The 5,229-nt window shown below is 38.4% G+C and overlaps 1 protein-coding gene across 3 annotated transcripts in view; it reads right to left on the bottom strand.

Moving 5' to 3' along the window:
• LOC114609465 (contactin-associated protein like 5-3-like) overlaps window positions 1-5,229 on the bottom strand; it is a 565,569-nt gene that overhangs the window by 293,732 nt on the left and 266,608 nt on the right. The window lies entirely within an intron of this gene.

Below are 5,229 nucleotides of genomic sequence, written 5' to 3'. Positions count from 1 at the left end.
TATGAGGGCCTGTTGATGGATCAGAGGGCAAAGTGCTGGCTACAGATGCAAACTTCAGTTCAGAGTCCAAAAACACATTTAAAATCTGAGCTTGGCAGCCTAGCCTATAACACCAACACTTGTGGATGGATATAGGTGGGTCCTGGGGTTTGCTGGCCAATCAAGCCATTCCAGTGAGTACCAGGTTAAATTGGTTAGCCTGTCTGAAAAAAAAAAGACTTAACCTGAAGAGCATTATAAAAAGATACTTATTATCCACCCATGTGTACACCACATACATGATGCTGGCATAATACATGCCACTTGTGAAATTCTTATGAATACATATTGATATATTTATGTGTATATATTATGACACTTAATATTAAACTTAGTTAATGTAGAACAGGAGTCTATTATATGTATTTTATAAATAGTAGTTACTACTGCCATCTTGTGTGAATTTCACTTAATTCCAGAATGAGTGCACTGATAAAAGCATTTGGGAATGAAAGATACAACTTTAGATCTACTAACACCATTTTTTTTTATTATCCCAGCAAAATTGTTCTATAGAGCTTCCACAACAATCAGGGTCTTCTTTATTTGTGCTATGTAAGGAACTGACAGTAAAAACAAATTCAAGACTAAATTTGTCAGTGTTATAGTTGATTTCACTATCCTCCTGCTTCAAGGACAACTGCATAGTATTAATTGTCAACTTGACATGATCTAAAATCACTTCAGAAGCAGGCTTCTGGGCTGATCTATGAGAGATTTCTTGATAAGGTTAGACTCTATATGTTGGTGAAGGGTTACCTTGATTAGGTAGATAGGTCATCACATTGTGGGTGATATCATTCCTTATTTTAAGATCTTTAACTGCACAAAAGAGCAAGTGAGCTAACCACAAATTCATCTCTCTTTATCTTAACAATGGAATCCATGGGGATATTTCCATGAAGACCCTGCTGCCATGAGATGTCTACTATGAGGGATCTACCTTGAAATTGTTAGGCAAAGTAACCATTTCTCCCAACATTTCTTTCATTGGGTATTTTATCACAGTAACAGGAAGGAACCTGTAAGCCAGAGAGAGCATGGTCTTAAAAAAATAAAGTTAATTGAAGTCCTTTTGAGAAGGTCTTAGGGAGAAATTAGGTGAAAACTCATTTTCACGAACATTATTCAAAACATTCATATTGCAATCAAATCGAAAGGCCTTAGGGTGAATGCCAACATGATTCCTTTTGCTCAGCATCTAATTCATAAATCTTTCTTCTAGGTGTGGATATCTTAAGATAATCATACCATGAAGTTTGTTGAGATTTGCTAACTATGCATCCTTCTGATAAGGTCTTGCCTGAGCATCAGGGCCCATGAATCCAGCCTCAACTCTTTGCCAGATAATAGAAGATGTAAAGAAGAACCTTTATTTCTTTGGATACTCAAATATGTGAGCCTTTCAAGAAAAGAAATAAAAAGAAACAAAGCAAGCATGATACTATTGGCTTTCATTTTCATCAAGTTCCATTATCTAGAACAACAGAATTTAGATTGTTTCTAGGTGGTGTGCATATTCACTTTCTAAGTGTTTTCTTCTCTTTCAGTGCAAAAGATCCCAAATACTTTGTGAACTGTGGTGTCCTTGTAGGAAAATATGCATGTCAAAAGATAGCAGCTATGTCTCATCTGTCCTTTTCACTAGAATCAACTTCCTTCTCAGACTTATGGGAAACCCTGACCTAGTCAGAGGTAGCTCTCTAGAATCTGGATACCCTGAAGAATCAGTAAACCGTGCCACACTCTGCATTACAAGACACACCACATTTCAAGGGTAGACTTGCTGGCCATTAAAGATTTCTGAACACATAGATGATTAGATAAGAGGTCTGAGCAAGCCTGAGGACCTGATATGGAATCTGAAGTACATCCACAGCCACTTGTGGCCACATGGGGTTCTGTAAACCCAACTATATGAAAGTGGGAGATAGGAGGATCCTGGGTCTCAGTGACTGCCAGCTTAGTTCAGAATTTTATAAGAGATTCTGTATTCAATAAATAATGCAACAATGATAAAGCAGGTGCCCTATACCCCATCTGACCTCTGTGCATATGTAACCCTGGAATGTATAGGCATTCAAATAAACCATCCACATGTATATATACACACAAAAGCACACACAGGTGCATGTACACACATGCACACACACACACACACACACACACAGGTTACTGCGGCAACAGCCATTTATTTATTGTTATTTTCCTCTCATTATTCTATTAAGATCTCAGTTATTTTGAAAATAAATATGTTTAGAAATTTAAAGCAAGAATAATCTATACTGCCTGCTTTGGCTTTTATTTTATCCCTTCTAATCTTTCTGGAAAGAAAAGTGTGAACACAAAGATATTTTTAGTCCATTTGAAAGACACATTAAGAGATTCACATTTTGTAAAGTATAGGACAAATGATCTTCAGAAAAGAACTGTAGGCTAACCTTCTGACGCAATCCTTGCCATTTAGGCTACTCGCTTAACTTATCTCCACTTGGTCCAATACTTAAGAAACAGGTCAAGAATGTTCTATTTTTTTCCCTCTCTTATAGCTGGGTAACCCAGCAGCTCTTGCCAGTCTTTCTTACTAGAAAGTGTGTGTTAATATAGTGGCATATGCGTAAGAATAGAAGCAGTTCCTGGGTTCTTTAGGGCAGAATACCGCCAGGGCCTGTGTCACAGTAAAACTATATTTGTGACCCAAGAACTACAAAAATCTCTGTACTCAAATATCTTACCAATTAGTTAAAGACAGTGCAGTGCCAGATAAAGTTTATATTCTCCACAAAAGGAGGACTGTGGTTCTAACTGTGAACATGAAAAACATTGTCATGCAAAGTGATTAACTCAGCTCTATAACCAGGAATCTAATAAATATTCAAAAACTCCCCTGACTATACAGATCTGTTCCTAACTTTTACAAGCATGTGGACTGAGGCCCTTCCGCCTGGTCGTCCTGAATCAGAATGGAGAGATGAGCACCTATCAATCAGCTTCTCAACACTATGCTAAGTGTTTCAGGTATTTTATTCTTATTGATAGGTATCATTGTTTTAGAAACAAATTTTATGGTTGTTCATGTGTGCGTGTTTGTGTGAAAGAAGAAAGAGTGTGTATGTAAACAAACACATAGAATCCAATGACAGCCTTAGGTATTATTCTAAGGAATGTCAGGAGCAGCCCTACTTATACACTGAAGGCCTAAAATCAACCATAGGCCTAAAAATCAGCAATAGACCTGACATTCTTGCCTGCTAGCACCAAGTCTTGGGTCTCTGTGGAAATACACTGAAACAGATAGCTGGGAGTTATTGTAAACAGACAGCTCTGGTGGAAGGCTGCCAAGTCTGGCTAGTCATTAGGCCTTGTAGATAGGTAACCTTGGTGGATAGTACCGACTTTGATAAAGACAAGTGAATCATAGGTGGAGTCATAGTGGTCTGTCCTCTGAACCTTCACCCAGCTGACACTCTGTTCTGGAAGATATCTGTACTCCCCCTGAACATCCACACTCCTGCATCATCCCCTTCCCCACATCCTGCCCTTTTGTGTATAAAACCTGTGTGTAGAAAAGTAAAAATTATGATCTGATCAGATTATAGAAAGGTTGTGACTTCCTTGCGGCTTTGCCTGGTCCCTCTTCTCTCTTTCAGGTGACCTCCCCGGATCCCTGTTTAATGTCCTGCTGGACAGGAAAAAGGAACACAATCTGTCCCCTCTGAGACAAGTTTTATCATTGGCCTGGAACTTACTGATTAAGCTAGTCAAGGTGGCCAGCAAGATCCAAGGATCTACTTGTTCACAACCACCCTAGGCTGAACTTACAAGTGTATACCACCTTAACCAGCTTTTTATGGTGTCTTGGGATCAAATTCATGTTCCTGTGCTTCAAATACTTTTCTGACTGATCTGTCTCAGAAGCTTTGAAAATAATATTTTTTTCTGTCTTGCCTATAATAGACTCTCAGCTCATCTCTAGTGACTTATCCCTGTATATTGAGAGACATTTGTCAAATTAATACATTTAAGCATGAGCATGCCTTATTTCTTTGCATCTAATAAGCAGAATATACCAGAAGTGAGAGGCTGTCATGCCCAAAATTAGGTTACAAAAAGATTGAGTCTTCTATTTTGGGTGTTGTGACAGCTATTATTGAGTGAAAATTTGAAACAATTTAGAATCAACTTGGGGGATGTCTGTTAAAGGGTTTCTACAATGGGTTAATATAGGCAGGAAGGCTGGCCCTGAGTTTAGGTGGCATCATTCCATTGTCTAGAGTCATGGACTCAACAAAAAGGAGAAACTGAGTTGAGCGTTTATCTCTGTTTCTGGACTGCAGATGCCACATACTTCAACCTCATGCCACTAGGATTGTGCCCACAAGCTATGCGCTGAAATAAATTCTTTCCTAGTGTTTCAGTAGAGACCATGTGTCAAGAGAATAATATGGCGAGTGATAGAATAGAACATGAAATGACCTCTAGCTATGCTGTCCTAACTTTTATATGCACTTGAGGTTTTGCTATGGCCTTACCAGATTGTGGCTATTATATCATACACTTCAGTATTTAACGTAACATTATCTAGATTGTTTGAGTTATAAAATGTATGTACCAATTAGAGAAGAATGTTGCTTAAACAGAGAATAATGTACTGTATTTAAATCTGTACTAGACGATAGTGCACAGCACTGTAGTTGATGATTTTACTTGGATAATTTATCCTCAGATTTCTCATAGGATTTTTTTGACTGATCTGTATACCTCAGCCCCAGCTGAGAAAGCCAGGCCTCATTCAGTACTTGACATCTAAGCAATACAGAGCTACTTGAGGTATAGGAGATTGTTTATAACATAAACAATGAAGTCATTGGAAAAGATGGGAAAAGCTTCTACTCTTCCTTGTTTAAGAAATCTAGTTTGGAGACTACAGAGATAGCATAGTGATCTAGACCTCTTGTTCTTCTACCAGTGGACCACTGTTCAGTTCATAGCATCCATGTTGTATAGCTCACAACTACCTGCAACTTCTCTTAAAATGTCCTCTTCTGGCTTCAATATATTCGTATATCCATAAAAATGTAGTGTACATATCATCCACCATATAAACACACACACACACACACGCATGCACACACCTGGAGACAGAGAGAGAGAGAGAGAGAGAGAGAGAGAGAGAGAGAGAGAGAGAGA

Source organism: Grammomys surdaster, unplaced genomic scaffold (assembly GCF_004785775.1).
Source record: "Grammomys surdaster isolate TR1022 unplaced genomic scaffold, NIH_TR_1.0 125973, whole genome shotgun sequence".
Taxonomy (NCBI): Eukaryota; Metazoa; Chordata; class Mammalia; order Rodentia; family Muridae; genus Grammomys; species Grammomys surdaster.
The sequence above is the reverse complement of the archived record's forward strand: the minus strand, read 5'-3'. Positions and strand labels throughout refer to the sequence as shown.